This window comes from Oryctolagus cuniculus, chromosome 3 (genome assembly GCF_051225735.1).
Source record: "Oryctolagus cuniculus isolate XC-2025 breed Fujian yellow rabbit chromosome 3, ASM5122573v1, whole genome shotgun sequence".
Taxonomy (NCBI): domain Eukaryota; kingdom Metazoa; phylum Chordata; class Mammalia; order Lagomorpha; family Leporidae; genus Oryctolagus; species Oryctolagus cuniculus.
This window is the reverse complement of record NC_142869.1, coordinates 135466064-135484018: the sequence shown is the minus strand read 5'-3', so window position 1 is coordinate 135484018 and position 17955 is coordinate 135466064. Positions and strand designations below refer to the sequence as shown.

Genomic DNA, 17955 nt, shown 5'->3' with positions numbered 1-17955 from the left:
GAGGGTTAGCGAAGCAGATTGCAAAGAGTAAAATGGGAGGATTCTGCCATTTCCTAGCAGGTCTTGAGGAAAAATGTCATTAAGCTCATTAAGACCACAGTAGCCAGATAAAAATTCATTCAAACTGTACTACTGTTAAATATTATTTGACTTTAAAATTTGTGCCCATGACATTCTCTCAAAGGAGGCTCTGAGGAATGAGTCTCAGCCCAAGTCTGGTGGACTCGCTCTCAAACAGTGCAGCCTCTGTTCCTACAGACCCCTCTCCATGTTCTGGGTGGGTGCTGGGAAGATCCACGGGGCGTGGCCCTGCTGCCACCCCCGTGAAGACTGCAAGAAAGACCCTGCTCAGACTTCCAGAAGCAAGGCCCAGCCAACCACAGAGCAGCCAATGTGAGGAGCTGCGCAGGCGCCACCACCAGCTACTGCGAAAGAACTCCCGGTAGGAAAGCAAAGCAGCTTTCCTTACCGATGTTGGCAACTTCTGCAAATTACAATGAAGCATGGCACTGGCTTGTAATCCTCCTAAATCTCGGGCTGCATGTTTTTTAAAAGATCTATTTATTTATTCGAATGGCAGAATTACAGAGAGAGATCTTCAATCCACGGGTTCATTCCCCAAACAGCTGCAATGGCCAGAGCTGGGCCAATTGGAAGCCAGGAGCCAGAAGCTTCTTCTGGGTCTCCCATGTGGGTGCAGGGGCCCAAGGACCTGCACCATCTTCTGCTGCTTTCTCAGGTACATTAGCAGGGAGCTGGATTGGAAATGGAGCAGCCAGGACTCAAACCAGCAAATGGGATGCCAACATCGCAGGTGGCAGCTTTGCCACAGCATGGCCCTACATGTTTTTTTTTTTTTTTTTTTTTGAAACTATTGTTTTATATTTCCTTTTATCAAACTGCAAAATCAGCACTTTTGTTCCAGGATAGATCCTAATTTTTTATGCCAAGGAAACAAGACTATCAAGTACAGATATGTCTAAATAAAGTGGAAACGGAGGACATGGTGTGTTATCTCAAGCATATGAATAAATAATATTGAGGCTTAAATTGCCAAATCAAGTTTGGGTTAAATAAAATATTTTAAACCCTTGAGTAGACCTCCCGAGGCAGTGTTTCTAGTCCTGTATCTGACAGCTCACTTCCAGCTGCCTGGTGGACACAGCTACCTAAATGTCCCCTGTGTGCTTCCAAGTCCTTCCCTCCCCAAGAACAAGCCTGCTTCCCGCTGAAATTCCCCTCAAGGCTTCAGCACGCTCTCAGTCAGCCAGAGCGGCAGCCAAGAGCCCCAAGTCCTGACACCATCCCACTCCCCATGCCCAGTCATCCCCCAAATCCAGCATATTCTTCATAGCTGTTTCGACTTCCTTCGTTCTCTGCTCCTCGCTGCTTCTACCCAGGCTCCAGCTGTCCTGTCTCTTCCCTAGATCGTGACACAACCGATCGGCCCATCCTTCAACCTCCTCACCTCTAGTTCACCCTCTGTGCATTCTCTAGGGTAACACCTCAAACACCCATGACCTCCAACGTAACGCCCCTGCCCCTCAGCCACACACACACACACACACACACACACCGCCTTAGGATTCAACAATTCTACACAATCTGTTACTCCCATACGTGGGTTTCTCCCCCCTAGCCCACTACTCCCTCCTGCAGTGCCCTCTTCCACCCAACCCTGTTGGCTCGCTGCCATTCACCTGTCAAGAGCCATTTTGGGAGCTACGTCCTCCAGGAAGCCTGCCTTTATTACACACACTGTCCTGCAGACCCAGGCTGAGTATGATGCCTGTTCCACTCCTTTATGCACTCTGCATTTACTGTTACCATACAGAAATCAGCCACATTGATGCATACAAGTACGTCCAAAAAGCTCATGGAGAGTGTGTATTAGGAAAAATTGTGTGTGGATTTCAAAAACTTTTCAACAATTGTTAACACTTTGCTATATTTGTTTCATTTGTAAATATTACATATACACATACATACTACTTTTAAAGCAGGAGTGGATATATTAATATCATATTCTGTGGGATTTGTGACATAAATTATAAAATGAAGGAAGAAGGCTATATATTATTACTATACATTATATAATTCAGACGTGTCAATATTTAAATTATCTATACAACAAATAACACGGATCTACTTTTTTTTACTATATGTATATATTAACTTCTGAATATAAGAGAGAACATGTGGTTTTTTATCTTTCTGTGTCTAGCTTATTTCACCAGCATAATGATCTCCAATTGTAACCATTTTTGCAAATGTTAGGTTTTCATTCATTTTTTGCACCAAAATAAACTTACCTTTTAATTCCATTTTTCCACAAACTGAAGTCAGTGTGTATCTGTCTGACAGATATTCCTTGAAGGCAAAGATTTAGGATCTTTGCCTCTTGACAGTTTAACGAAGTTTACTGAACTGAACTGAAAATGAGCAAAACTATTGGGAAAAACAGGTTAGTGGGTATAAGAGTATCCTGGAGGATCACAAATGTTTGGGTACGGTGGCAATTGTTTTTCTTTATTATTATTATTTTTTTTTTGACAGGCAGAGTGGACAGTGAGAGAGAGAGACAGAGAGAAAGGTCTTCCTTTGCCGTTGGTTCACCCTCCAATGGCCGCCACAGCCGGTGTGCTGCGGCCGGTGCATCGCACTGATCCGATGGCAGGAACCAGGTACTTCTCCTGGTCTCCCATGGGGTGCAGGGCCCAAGTACTCGGGCCATCCTCCACTGCACTCCCTGGCCACAGCAGAGAGCTGGCCTGGAAGAGGGGCAACCGGGACAGAATCCGGCGCCCCGACCGGGACTAGAACCCCGTGTGCAGGCGCCGCAAGGCGGAGGATTAGCTTAGTGAGCCGCGGCGCCAGCAAATTGTTTTTCTTAACTGTACAAATAAGACTTCATGGTTTACAAAGTACTTTCCTGTAAATTATATCATTTGATCCCTTAAACAGTCCTGGAAGGCAGGGAAAAACAGATATCGAGGCAGACAGAGATCCTAAATACATAAGAAATTTCTCTAAGAAGAGAAATACTATTAATTTTTAAAGAATGTGTGTCTGTGTGTGTGGGTGGGTGGGTGTGGGTGTTTGTGGGTTCACGTACATGGGTACTCAATAGATCTGCACTGATTAGAGTTCCAACTCCAAATACATTCCTGTTCAACCAAAATCGACTTCTTTCGCAGCTACTAAAGAGAGAAGCAATTCACTCTCACCTTCAGAAGGTGCACTGGGCCGAGACCCTCCCCAGCGTTTCGGCGACTTCAGAAACTGTCCTGTCCTGGGGTGATGCCAAGTGCTGAGGGCAGCTTTGGTCAGAAGTCTCCAGCTAACAGGGCTAACAGGTGCTGAGGAAGAATACCGCAAAGGCTCCTGAAAAGGCAAAAAGAAAAATACACAGAACATTGTAAATTGTCTTCGGCCAGCTAATTCTATTAAGCTGAGATTTAATTTGAATATCCTATTAAAATTAACAAGAGGAACTTAATACATGCCCAACACCATGATTAAGTTTAACCAAGCATTTTTTGTACTTAAGGGCATCAGTGTCTAAGAAACGTTAAGCAATGTAATGGCTACAGGTAATGAAAAAAAAGGTAACATAATCCCAATTACATTTCAGTGCAGGATAGAAGTCTGAATTACCTCTCAATAGCAGGAGACAACCGTGCACACAAATCAAAAAGAAAAAGAAAAGGACTTGACCTTCTTTTTCTCTAATATTTCATGGGAATACAGCACACCTTACGGTCACATCAACACACAGGCCGTGACTGGGGAGAATCTAATACAGACGGCAAAGAACAAACAAAGAAGGACGAAGGAGTTGATGGAAGCTGACAATGTCAGCGAGGACCTCAGTAACGCAGTTACATTTTAGAGGTGGCTTTGAAGGCGATGAGAAAAGAAGGCATCTGGGAATAAAGGGGTTGCTGAGGACACCATTGTAAGAAAAACACAAAACGCTGCGTAAGGTTAAGGTAGAACTATGCAGAATGAAACCTTAATTAAACAGATGCCAACCAAGCCAAGTGCTTGAGTCGTATGTTTATTTACAACCTCACTGCTCTGAGAATGGGTGCGAGCAGAGAGAGAAGCCAGAAAGAACGTGGAGTCCGGCTGGTGCGAGAAGGGCAGACGCCAGGAGCTCCGGCTCGGCCTCCACTGACAGTCTCACCTTGCTAAGAGCTTCTCAATCCTGCCTCCCATCAGCACCACCGTGCGACCTCTTCAGCAATATCCATCTGGGCCAAGCAAATGCCTGACCAGTTACACCAGCCTCTCGAGGGGTGGGATGAGCCCTCCAAAGGACAGAACCTGGACGAAGGCATGTGATTCCCTCCTCTGGCCCTGGGGTTCTCTTTTGTCACACTCAGGGCACCCAGTAGCGCCTTTGTCTTTAAAATAGACCCATATTTAAATTAATAGTATCCCCAAATTTAAGACCTTGTAACAACATCTTCCATTTCTCGGGAGGCGACCAGGAACCAAGAGGGAGAGAGCCATACACGGGGGCCCGAGCAAAGCAGCTACATCAGGAGGACACCAGGCCTCTAGGGGAGGGTAAATCCAGATCTTGCGCTGATGCAGGATGCAACTGTTATAAGCCAGGCTGGGGAGGGTCCCAAGACACGGAGCCCCACTGTTGAGAGGGACTGAAGATGCCCTTGGCTCTCTAGGCAGAGGATGGCATGCCTTGGAGTCCCTGTTGCTGAAGGTACAATACAGAGAGTAAGATTCCTGGGTGCTACATTATTGAGCAAGGTGTAGGAACTAAACACTGTGCCAGGAAGCACTTGAATTCTCCCTAGAGCCCTCTGTCCCGGGCACTATTATCATCCGCATTTTACAGATGAGGGAACGGGGGTCCCAGAAGGTTAGTCTTGTCCTGCAGGTGCTGGACCCGGAATCCTCACACAGCTAGTCTCTCTACAGGGACCCCTGCCCGGCCCTGCCACCCACCTGCCTTTTCTTCTCGATGCATTCTCACCACGGAAGGTAGAAACAGAAGCATCCTAGACTCCCCTTGGTGCTGTCCCATGTTCTCAGAGTTGAATAACTTCCGTTTTCGAGAGAGCATTAGTAATTTATGGAATAATATTTTGTATTCTCCCATTACAAATTAGTAGCGTTCAAATGCTTAAGTGCTTTTTTTTTTAATGATTTTTATTTGAAACGCAGACAACAGATATAGACAGAAGATAGAGACTGACAAAGAGATAAGGATAGAGAGATACAGAGCTCCCATTCGCTGGCTCATTCCTCAACCGCCCTCAACCTCTGCGGCTGGGCTAGGACGAAACCAGGAGCTGGGACTCAATCCAGGTCTCCCATGTGAGTGGCAAGGAAGTACTTAAGCCATGCCTTGCTACATCTGAAGGTACAGTACACAAGAAGCCAGAACCGGCCGGTGCCGCGGCTCACTGGGCTAATCCTCCGCCTAGCAGCGCCGGCACACCGGGTTCTAGTCCCGGTCGGGGTGCCGGATTCTGTCCCGGTTGCCCCTCTTCCAGGCCAGCTCTCTGCTGTGGCCAGGGAGTGCAGTGGAGGATGGCCCGAGTACTTGGGCCCTGCACCCCATGGGAGACCAGAAGTACCTGGCTCCTGCCATCGGATCAGCGCAGTGTGCCGGCCGCAGCGCGCCTGCCCCGGCGGCCATTGGAGGGTGAACCACCGGCAAAAGGAAGACCTTTCTCTCTCTCTCTCTCTCTCTCTCTCTCTCACTGTCCACTCTGTCAAAAAAAAAAAAAAAAAAAAAAAAAAAAGAAGAAGAAGAAGCCAGAACCAGGATCAGAATCAGGAGTTGAACCCAATCACTCCAATACAGGACCCGGGCATCCCAAACAGAGGTTCAACTGCTGTGCTGAACGCCCACCCCTGAATGTAAGATTTCATTACACTATTGTGGAGAACCTCAGCCTTGATGACTATCTGAAGAGTCATAACTGAAATCTGCCCTAAGTGACTCAGTCTATCATGATGACTGAGCTTAAAGGCCCAACTGAAATTTCTGGAACATTACAATTTATTTGGAAACAAATTTCCAAATATAATCATCATCAATCATCTTGGAAATACACCCACATTACAGTTAGTTGTTCTGTCTTATTTACATTGTCTTCTTTCCTTTCTTTTGGATAGCATAGTTATGGACTATAATAAAACCTAATTTACAAAATATTTCACATATGAAATATACTTAAGGGGCTAAGGCAAAAGCATTGCTATTTCTGACACATCAGGCATATTCTGATTATACTGTGTCAGAATTATTTTCATGGGGTTGGTGTTGTGGCACAGTGGGTTAAAGTCACAGCCTGCATCACCAGCACCCCATATGGGCTCTAGTTCAAGTCCTGACTCCTCCACTTGCCATACAGGTCCCTGCTAATGGCCTGGGAAGGCAGCAAAAGATGGCCCAAGTGCTTGGGTCTCTGTATCCACATGGGAGACCTGGAAGAAGCTGCTGGCTCCAGGCTTCGGCCTGGCTTAGCCTCCATTGTTGAAGCCATTTAGAGAGTGAACCAGCGGATAGGAGATCTCCCTCTGTAACTCTGCTTTTCAAATAAATAAATAATCTTTTTAAAAATTTCTAAAAAGAATTATCTTCTTGGTTCATTTATGGAAAGATGGCTCTCATGAGACTCTGGGAAGACATAAAATAATGATAAGAAAAATAAAAACATAATTTTGGCAGGTGGAAGGAGCCTGGAAAATCACTGAATCCAGCCATTGACTGTGGCCCAGTGCAATTTTTTAGGGAATTCTGCAAGAGAACCTTTATCCTGTGGCTTTCACCCTTGATTCCAGTCCTGGCCCTTGGAGCCACACCAGGATGCCCATCCTGCTGTCAATGTCCCCAACCACAGCCTGTCATCCAGGAAACCAGAGAGCAGCAAGATCAGCGTGAGCCCCTCAGAGGCTGGGGGTGAGGGGACCCAGGGTGTGGCTGCATGAGACGGTCTCTGCCCTAGAAAGGAGATGGTAAGAAGCCGAGTTCATCAGACCAGCTCTCTCTGGGATTTGGCTGAGACGTCGGGAGTGGGAGGAGAATCTATGGAATATGCAGAGATAAGTGGAAAGGCCAGAAGAGAGACCCTGAGAGAAAACAGATAGGCTGGGGCTCCCTCGGTTGCTGCCAACTTCCTAATCCTTCGACTTGAGCAGGGGGTCCAGGTGAGCCCTTCCTCCCTCGAGTGCCGAGTGGCCTCTGTTCTCAGTGACAGAGCCTAGGACGACAGCATCTCATTCCCCGGCCCTTCTTGTAGCTGCGTATCATTCTGACAATAGCGCCCATGCCTTTTTATAGTCCATCTTGTTAGAACAAAGGGAAGGCTTTTTTTTTTTTTTTTTTTTTTTAACAGGCAGAACGGACAGTGAGAGAGAGAGACAGAGAAAAAGGTCTTCCTTTTCCATTGATTCACCCCCCAATGGCCTCTGCGGCCAGCGCACCGCGCTGATCCAAAACCAGGAGCCAGGTGCTTCTGGTCTCCCATGCGGGTGCAGGGCCCAAGGACTTGGGCTATCCTCCACTGCACTCCCAGGCCACAGCAGAGAGTTGGACAGGAAAAGGAGCAACCGGGACAGAACCCGGCGCCCCGACTGGGACTAGAACCCGTTGTGCCGGCGCCGCAAGGCGGAGGATTAGCCTTTTGAGCCACGGCGCCGGCCATGGGAAGGCTTTATTTTCATGCCATCAGTATTTCACCTTCTTAGATTGGCCCCATGACTCTAACCTGCCAAAGCTCTTGACTTTTTAATTCTGCCCTTACCAAAACTCTTGCTAGGCCTTTCTCCTTCACATCGTCTCCATACTCCACAAGCATACCATCTAGAATGGCATTCAGGCTACAGTGGCGTTAAATGGTGAAAACCAAAACTGTTCATAAATAAAAATACATTTATCTTAACGGCCAGGTCATTCCTTAAAAGCAATAATTACCATTTCTCCAAATTGACTGCACATTTTCCTGAAGGTATAAAATGCTACATAAACTGATTCAACCAAGCAATTGGTTTGCTGGACAAAAAGGTTCTAATTTTTACTGGTTGGAAATCACAACCCTTTCCCCCCACGCACTCAGCAAAAGAGAAAAAATTAGGTTTTGGCATCAGTAGAGAAAATGAGGCCATAGTTGAGATAATTGGAACATGAACTCTGTAGTTAATTACCTGTGCAGTAGAGCAAGAAGTTATGCTTGAAAAACATATTGCAAAAATAGAGCTATGTTTGGTTTCGCCTTCCCCAAGGCAATCAAGGAAATGAGCAGAAGCTCTTGTTTTCAGTCATCTGGTATACCCGTGCCAAAGCAAAACTTTTTTGTCTAATTCAGTTTTCAGTAAGCTTTGTGAGATTTCTCCTTAGAGTAGAGAGCCCCACACTGAAAGGCTTTTTGAGTTTCCCTGTCTGCTGTTCTTGGCTCCTCTCTCCACCATACTCTCAAGGTGCCCAGCTGTTCCTTCTCAGGCAGTTGGCATGCCTGCCTGGAGCAACCCAACCCAGGATCCTCACTGCTCTTCCCAGGGCTGGCTCTAGGGTAAGCTTCAGGCAGGGCTCGATGAGCCACTCTAGACAGCAAGCACAGGAGTTTGTGTATGGATTTCACGGCTTCCTGGTGAGCATGCAGAGCCTTCTTGGCTTTGCCTGATTTTTCTCAGCTACACCGAATGGCTGAACTGTTCATTCAACAACCACAGTACCAGGAGTAAGGCACTGCCTGGGAGGCACAAGAAACACCAAGATGGCTGGGGCTGGTGCTGTGGCGTAGTGGGTAAAGCCGCCACCTGCAGTGCTGGCATCCCATATGGGCACCGGTTGGAGTCCCAGTGGCTCCACTTCCAACCCAGCTCTCTGCTATGGCCTGGGAAAGCAGTGGAGGATGGCCCAGTCCTTGGGCCCCTGCACCCACATGGGAGACCTGGAAGAAGCTCCTGGCTCCTGGCTTCGGATCGGCACAACTCCAGCCGTTGTGGCCATCTGGGGAGTGAACCAGCGGATGGAAGACCTCTCTCTCTCTCCCTCTGCCTCTCTATAACTCTGTCTTTCAAATAAAATAAATCTTAAAAAAAAAAAAAAAAAGAAAAGAAAAAAAGAAAGACCAAGATGGCTGAGATGCACCAGCTTCTGCCCGGGGCAGGGATGAGAGCCACAGCCTCCTGTGCTCAAGGGCCTTTTCAACTCTATTTTGCCCCGGGTTAATCTCAGTGAAGACTGCAAAGGGAGTGTTGCTGTGGCACTGTTACGGATTAAAACAAAAGGTAAGTTTCAGGAAGGGTAACTTCTAAATGACTCCACAAAGCTGGGAAGTGGGCTTGTGACTCTCAGTGCACACCCAGGGCCACCCATTACCCATGCAAGCAAAATGAAGACACAGCAGCAAAACGAGTGCTCACTCCGTTCTGGGTGCAGCTGGCTGGCAGATACCTGATTCTTGTGACCCATTTCTGAACTAGGCAGTTTTATCATCCCCATTGAATAGCCAACAAAACTGAGCCACAGAAAGTGGCCTCCTGGCCCGACGTTTCGTGGCTCCCAGGTGGCAGAAAGTGACAAACACCCCGAGAGCCATGCCACCCAGAAGCAATGCGGAGGAAGCTGCAGGATCTGTTGCTAGGAAGAACGCTAGGCGAGTTCTGGAACGTTTTCTGGCTTTTCCAGAACAGTGAGACTTTTCTTCTCTTGTAAATCCTGTGAGAAGATATTGGCATCAGAGATGAGGGAAAGCTGGCGATTCCCAGAAAAGAAGGAAATGTGGTTGCCTGCCCTGGCCCGGGGCTACGGCTGTGGATGTGTTCAGTGACTTGTGGCATGGAGAGAGCTTACAGCACGTGAACACCATACGCTGTGCTAATGAGCGCCATGTATATTTTCTGATGCTTCCAAGTCAGATCACGCTGGTCAAGCAAAGCAGAGAGAATAAATCCTTGTCATGTGCGGTCCTATATTTGGGCTTTGCAGCTTCACAGTGAATGCGCAGGAGCCTCCTAAGGTGTAGTGGCTCTGCACTTTGCTGGGCTATCAGTTTGAATGACACAAACTCTCCAGTTTCCCTATTCTGCGCAAGCTTTCAGGTACAGAAGGGGCGGGGGGCGGGAAGAAAGGAAGAACTGTCCAGCCTTCAGCAATTGCGTTTCATACTCCAGACTCACAGCTGAGGGCTCCCCACATCATATTACTGTGCATCCTCACAGGAACGCAAAATGCAGGCACTGTTGCAACAATTTCCTATCCCGGCTTGTCACAGCACAAAATCTCACAACACACCGTGAAGTCGGAGGGCTGGTCCAGGTCACAGACAACACTGAAACCTGGAACCATGGGACCCTGGGCTGTGACATGGCCTCCTGATGTTTCTCCTTTATAAAAACTTATTTATTTACTTTTATTTGAAAGGCAGAGAGGCGGACACAGTCAGAGATGTCCTATCAACCAGTTCACTCCCCAAATGACCACAACAGGCAGGGCCAGGCGAGGCCACAGCCAGAAGCCAGGAGGTTAATCTGTGTCTCCCATGTGGGCCACAGGGACCCAAGTACTTGAGCCATCTCCTGCTGCCTCCCAGGGTGTGCACTAGCGGGAAGCTGGAACTGGAAGCAGCGCTGGGACTTAGACCCAAGCTCTTTGTAAGGGATGTGGACGTGAGGTCTTCACCAGTCCAGCAAGCACTTGCCTCTGGCCCCTTCCACTCCTCTGGAGCCATCTCAACAACACAAACAGAAGCATTGCAAAGGGGAAGGAAAGCCACCGGGTGAGCGGGAAAGCAGTTAAGTTCAGATGTGCGGTATATGCAAAAATCCCAGGACACTCAGTGGAAACGTGTTCCAGGAAAATTCAGGAGCTTCTACAACTTTTCCAATATCCCTGATGTAAGGGACGCCCTAAGGTCTCAGAAATCAGTCCCCACAGAGACTGTTGTGTTTCTCAGAATTCAGAATTGGAGGGAGAAATGTGTCGAAGATCAGAACACACCTATCCTGCCACCCAGGGAAGGCAAGGAGGGTGTGATTCACACGGACACCATGAAAGAACCACTTGGGCAGTGCACAAGGGGAGGGGCAGGGGATACTTCCAGCTAGGATCAGGCAGTTCATACTGATGACCTCCTTGAGACTTTGGCAAAGGAGGAAAGAGAAGAAACAGAACAGTAGCTCTAGGGAGTAGCCGAGACAGCAAGTGACGTTCGGTCACAGGAGACTTGAGCATGTTTGTAGGCTGAGAAGACAGATCCAACAAGGGCAGAGAATGCAGATGCAAATTGCCAAAGTCATGGAGAGAGGCAAGGTCCGGAGCAGAGGGCTGGGAACAGGCCACACACAGGGATTTAGGGAGTTCCTTCTGTGTCGCTGTGCATATCATAAACATGTCAACCGCTCCAACAGGATAGGGGATACAGAGGTGGACTCGTTCCACGTCTTCTCTCCTGCGGGAGAGAACACCCCTGCACTGAAGCATTTCTGAAATGAGCAAGAACTAATACAACAGCCCCCATGCAGAAACCTGCTTATTTGCATACTGCACAGTCTTCTTAGTGAAAAACAGTTGGAATCAGTCAAAATGAAATGGAATGCCAACAAACTTCGACAGTAATACAAATGCCTTGCAACCTCAAACTGGAGTTTAATAGAATAAACAAAACAAATTTGCTTTGATGACTCTGAAAAGCAATTGAACTGGTTCCAACTTGAGCGGGGTTTGTTTATTTTGCTTAGCTCCAGTCCTTCATTAAAATCACTCAAGGAACATTTAGTGAATGGTTACTGGGTAATGCACACTGGTTCGAAGCTAGCATGTTAATGATTTTTATATTCTATCATTTTGACAGGCTTGTTTGGGACAGGGTCTTGTTTTTCTTGAGGGAACTTTTGCAGCTGATTTTTCAAATCACATTTATTCTTTCTGATTAAGGTATTTTCATTTTTAAAAATATGAAAGGTACAGAAAACTTTTTATTAAATTTTTTTGCGCCACTAGAAATAGTAATCGTTAATGCTTTGGTGTCTTTTTTCCAATCTTATTTTGCCTGGGTGGATGTGTGTCTGCATATGCTTTTTTCAAAACAGAAGTGGTATCATTCCACACACACTGATTTAGCAACCTGCTTCCATCACTTAACAATGTACAACGAACGTTTCTCCAACACATTAAATATTTATAAAATCAGACTGTGTAACATTCTACCATATAAACAAAACATCAATTCAACCAATGCCCTCACACCGGATTTTAATGCTATTACCAGACTTTTTAAATATAATTTTCTTTTCAATTTTATTTATTTGAGGAACAGAGATAGACAGGCAGGCTGAGACATCTTTCCCATCCACTGGTTCACCAAATGCCTACAGTGGCTGGCATCAGTCTGGGCTAAAGACAGGGGCTTGGGTCTAAGTCACCACACTGTTCCAGTTCCAGCTTCCCTTCAACTGAGGTCTCCCACATGGGTGGCAAGGATCCACTTATTGGATCCATCACCAGTGTCTCTCCAAGGGTCTGCCTTGGCACGAAACTGAAGTCCAAGACCCAGAGGCAGGAACTGAACCCAGGCACTCCATTATGGGAGCCAATGTTATAACTGCTGGAACCAAGGCCTGCCCCTATATCATCTCAATCAAGATGTGCTGTTTTACTAGCACGGACCAGGAAATGGCTAATCAATTGGAAAGTTCTATCTCTCTCATTTGGATTTGTGACCAGTTGATTTAAGAGGGTATTAGGCTAAGTGCCTGCTTGGCTCAAAGCCCTGGTCAGCTCTCACCTTTCCCCATTGGAGCTCTACCTTCACCATTGGCTGTCCATCTGTAATGAGCCATCAAGCAGCAGGTTAACACCCTGGCCTGAAGAGCCGGTATCCCATAAGGGTGCCAGTTCGAGACCTGGCTGCTCCACTTCTGATCCAGCTCTCTGCTATGGCCTAAGAAAGCAGCAGAGGATGGTCCAAGTCCTTGGGCCCCTGCACCCGCGTGGGAGACCTGGAGGAAGATCCTGGTTTCTGGCTTCGGATCGGCACAGCTCCAGCCATTGCTGCCAGGGGGAGTGAACTGTCGGATGGAAGACCTGTCTCTCTCTCTCTCTCTCTCTCTCTGTCTCTGTCTCTACCTCTCTCTGCCTCTCCTCTCTCTCTGTAACTCTGACGTTCAAATAAATAAATAAATAAATCTTTAAAAAAAAAAAGAAATTAAGATCCCAGTTGCCCAAAACCCATAATGGAGGCTCTGATATCACTGGCCTAGGGTGGAGCTCCCCTGGTGGTTTTAATGTGAAACCAGGAATGACTGATCTAAAATACAATGAACCTTAACTAATTTAAATTGCCAAACTGATGCAACTGACATGCAATCAGTAAAGGAATATTTTTAAAGCAAAGAAATTTAGTGTCTTGCTCCAATGATGGGTAAAAATTCACTAACCAAACTCTCAGGGCCCACGGAGCACTGGACACTGTGTTAGGCAGCACACACAGCACGTGGAGTATGCGGAGTCAACATTTTTTAAGATTGTAACATTCTCTTAAATAGATTAAATTCGCCAAGTAGTTGAAGTATTGATTTATGCAGGAAAAAACGAACCACGGAAAATATAAAAACGAACTTGGCTTGGCTCCACCGTGTGATCACAGATTCTCTACGAGCAGCCGTTCCAATCCAGGAGGTTTTGCTCTATTTGCCAAGCTACTGAGCTGGGCACAGGCTATTAGCAGAATGTGGGAAAAGCTGTCCCACGAAACTGGAAGCTTCTAGCCAGAGGGCACCATCATCCACTCCTGACAGGTGAGGCTCTCTGCCAGTGTCTTCGTGGACACCTCCCATCCATAATAGAACAGCCGAGCCCTCTTAGAGAAAGCGAATAGTCAACGTTAGCTCACATATGCCTTTACCCTGCTTATTAATAAGAAACCTGGAACATAATTAGCATTGGCTTTCAGTGCAGTTGGGAACTGCACCCAGCTGGAAGGCGGCCAGGGAGCCTAGGGTTTCATTCCTCTCCAAGCTGAGACTCTCTGAAAGGGATCAGAAGATAAAGAAATGGGGCCGACCTCATTCAGAAAGAAACGCTCTCCTTGAGCTCCTGCCACCAGGGTGTGTGTGGCTGCTACGAGCATGGCCACCCCCTCACCTCCAGAACACTGTGCAGAATGAAATCCGAGGAATGGATTTCATGTGAGAGCAGACACGTGCAGAGAGCTACTCCTGGAAGACACCACTGAACACCTGCCTCCAATGACAGGGTAGCCAGGAGCCGCAGGTGCTCCAGAGGGACGAGGCCCCTTCAGTCAGAGGGTGGAGGCCGGGCAGGAAGCAGAGGTCAGTGTCTCTGCATGCAGAGAAGGAGAAATGCAAGGTCAGGTCTCTGGACTGCTGACCACTGATGTAGCTCCAGCGAAACAAAGCAACACTGAACTGCCTCTCTGAACGGAAATGGGTGAGATCTTTTATTCCTCTGATTAGGAAAACACTAAGGATAGCTGGCAACTCTCTCACAATAACCAATCAGGGCACAGCTCTCTCTTCCAAACACAGCACCACACACTCAATACTGCAAACTGGACTCCAGCTAAGACTTCCCTGGGCTGGATACTCGGCTCCTGCTCCCGACTCCAGCTTCCTGCTAACATGGACCCAGGGAGGTATCGGCAATGGCTCCAGTACTTGGATTCCTGCCACCCACATGGAGAGACCTGGATGGAGTTCCTGCCTCCTGGATTTGGCCTGGTGCAGTACCAGCCACTGGGGGCCCTAGGGGAGCACTTTCTCTTTCTCTCCCTTTCAAATGAATACAAATTTAAGAGAAGAAAAAGCAAACCTGGGCTTCTCCTAACACTCCCCTCCCCAACCCCACAGTCCCCACACAGTACCTGGCCTCGTGCAGCGCCTCTTTAGATCCACTCCTGGGCCAGTTCTCAGGTCACCCAGTCCCCAGACACAGGACTTAAGGACAAGTTACCCCACCTTCATTCCAATGCCCAGCTTAGAAACCCAGTTTTTCAGCAAAGGGGCACAACAGCATTGCCTGCCCCCTACCATATACTCACGTGGTTCCCATGGTCTGAACAACACTTGAGAGTGACCTGGGACAGCCCCTGATTTCAGTGGTGAGAAATTCAACCTTGGGGCCAACACTGTGGTGTAACAGGTAGAGCTGCTGCCTGCAGTGCCGGTATCCCATAGGGATGCTGGTTTGAGTCCCAGCTGCTCCACTTCCAATCCAGCTCCCTGCTATGGCCTGGAAAAGTCCTTGGACCCCTGCACCCAGGTGGGAGACCTGGAGGAGGCTCCTGGCTCCTGGATTCAGATGGGTGCAGGTCTGGCCGTTGCAGCCATCTGGGGAGGGAACAAGCAGATCGAAGACCTCTCTCTCTCTCTCTCAGCCTCTCTGTAACTTTGCCTTTTCAAATAAATAAATAAACCTTAAAAAAAGGAAATTTGACCTTAAGAAAATTTCCCCAGGCAAAACAGAACAAAAGTCCTTCACACCCCATAGGAGCTGTGAACATAAGGCTGTGCTTACCTTAACTTGCCAGATAACACAAAATGCATAGGCTTTTGGAGGGAACTTAAATTCAAACACAATCCACATCATCATCTCTAGTTCTTACTTCTAAACCTTAAACAATAATGGTATTTTGCATGTTATATCCTTCTTCTAAAGAAAAAGATTTATTTATTAATCTGAAAGGCAATTACAAAGAGGGAGGGAGAGACAGAGAAACAGAATCTTTCATGCTCTGGTTCACTCCCCAAGTGGTTGCAATGGTCAGAGCTGGGCCAGACAAAATCCAGGAGGAGCCTGGAACTCCATCCAGGTCTCCCATGTGGGTGGCAGGGGACCCGGTACTTGGGCCATCTTCTGCTGCTTCTCCAGGTGCATAAACAGGGAGCTGGACTGGAAGCAGAGCAGCCGGGGTTCAAACCAGCACCCGCATGAGTTGCAAGCAGCGACTTAACCCAAAGCCAGTCCTTATAGCTTTCTTTTAAAAGGCTGTATTCAGATGACTCGTTTCCCAACAAACAGAGCCAGGGACGTGTTCCACCTTAGGCTTATTTCTGCCACTGCCTTGAATCTAACTGAAAATCATGACACAGAGCAGAACCCTGAGCCACTGAAAAACAGAGGCAGAGCTGAAGGAACCTGCTCCATTGGTAGGTTTCTGTCTCAGGCAACTCTCAAAGCCATATCCCCGGGTTGCTTGGTTGTACAACGGCTGCGACCATGCCCATTTTCAGTTTTCAAGTGAACAAACATCATTTAAAGTACAGATAGAAAAACAGATGCCCGCACTGCACAGCCCTGTCCTAAACTTTGCTCTGTTTCCTTTTTTTTTTTTTAAGATTTATTTATTTATTTGAAAGTCAGAGTTACACAGAGAGAGAAGGAGAGGCAGAGAGATCTCTGTTGTCACCGAGAGATCTTCCATCCGCTGGTTCACTCTCCAATTGGCTGCAGCGGCCGGAGCTGCGCCGATCCAAAGCCAGAAGCCAGGAGCTTCTTCCTGATCTCCCATGTGGGTGCAGGGGCCCAAGCACTTGGGCCATCTTCTGCTGCTTTCCCAGGCCATAGCAGAGAGCTGGATCGGAAGTGGAGCAGCCGGGACTTGAACCAGCACCCATATGGGATGCCGCTGCTACCCCACAGTGCCAGCCCTTGTCATACAGTTTTAGGAGCTCCAAATCTGTTTCGGCCAAGCTCTTATCCAGAAAAGGCTTTGTAAGGTGGTTTTTAGGATGAACTGGCACTCAGCATACAGACCTTTAAAACATTCCAGGTCGCTTTCTGTGAACAGGAATAACTTTCATGGAGAAGAAGGTGAGACATAGGAGCACTCTTTTCAAAGGTGATGCATTGCCGGTACAGTGGTTGGAAAATCCTCCATGTACATTTAAAGTACAGATACTCTGGGGCTCTTACAGAATTAGGTTGGTGGTGCCGGCGCCGCGGCTCACTAGGCTAATCCTCCGCCTAGCGGCGCCGGCACACCGGGTTCTAGTCCCGGTTGGGGCACCGGATTCTGTCCCGGTTGCCCCTCTTCCAGGCCAGCTCTCTGCTGTGGCCCAGGAGTGCAGTGGAGGATGGCCCAAGTGCTTGGGCCCTGCACCCCATGGGAGACCAGGAAAAGCACCTGGCTCCTGGCTCCTGCCATCGGATCAGCGCGGTGCGCTGGCTGCAGCGCGCCTGCCCCGGCGGCCATTGGAGGGTGAACCAACGGCAAAGGAAGACCTTTCTCTCTGTCTCTCTCTCACTGTCCACTCTGCCTGTCAAAAAAAAAAAAAAAAAAAGACTACTCAGAACTGAGTAACAAGCAGAAGCATCCAAGGACAGCACAGGGAGCCTGTAGAGGCTGAGATCCCTTGTCACAGCAAGTGTGGAAGGAGGGGCCCCGCACAGGGTTCTCAGATCCTTGGAATGTTTTCCTATGCTAGTTCCATGCAAAGTCAGAGTTTAAGGTAAAACAAGCAAAGAAAAACACCTTGTTTGCAATGTCATCCTTGGAACATAACAGTTTGCTAAAACCTTCCATACTGTCCACATGAAACCCATTAATTTGTACATAAAATCAAAATTTTGTTTCATTGAGCATGACTTGTATTTTAAAGATTTATTATCTGAAAGACAGAGTCATGGGAGTGGGGGAGGGAGGGGGAGAGAGAGAGAGAGAGAGAGAGAGAAAGGGGGGGGGAATCTTTCATGTGCTGACTCACTCCCCCCAGATGGCCACAGCAGCCAGGGCTGGGTTAGGCCTAGCCAGCAGCCTGGAGCTCCATCTGGGTCTCCCATGTGGGTGGCAGGGGCTTTCTGCTGCTTTCGCAGGCACATCAGCAGGGAGCTGGACCAGAAGTGGAGCAGCTGGGACTCGAACTAGCACTCATATAGGAGGTGAGCATTGCAGGTGGTGGTTTAACCTACAGGGCCACCTCCCCAGTCTGTAACTATATTTTTTTTAAAAAAAA

General features: G+C 47.8%; 1 protein-coding gene across 20 annotated transcripts in view; it reads right to left on the bottom strand.

The window, feature by feature from the left end:
- The window catches only part of NRCAM (neuronal cell adhesion molecule), a 325016-nt gene that overhangs the window by 250104 nt on the left and 56957 nt on the right, over positions 1 to 17955 (bottom strand). For 19 of the 20 annotated variants that reach the window (XM_070071141.2, XM_070071138.2, XM_008258359.5 and 16 more), the window contains exon 2: positions 3228 to 3384. The gene's annotated coding sequence lies outside the window, so the exon portion shown is untranslated. Of the gene's footprint in view, positions 1 to 3227; positions 3385 to 17955 lie in introns of those variants that run through there. The other variant, XM_070071137.2, reaches the window with a different exon arrangement.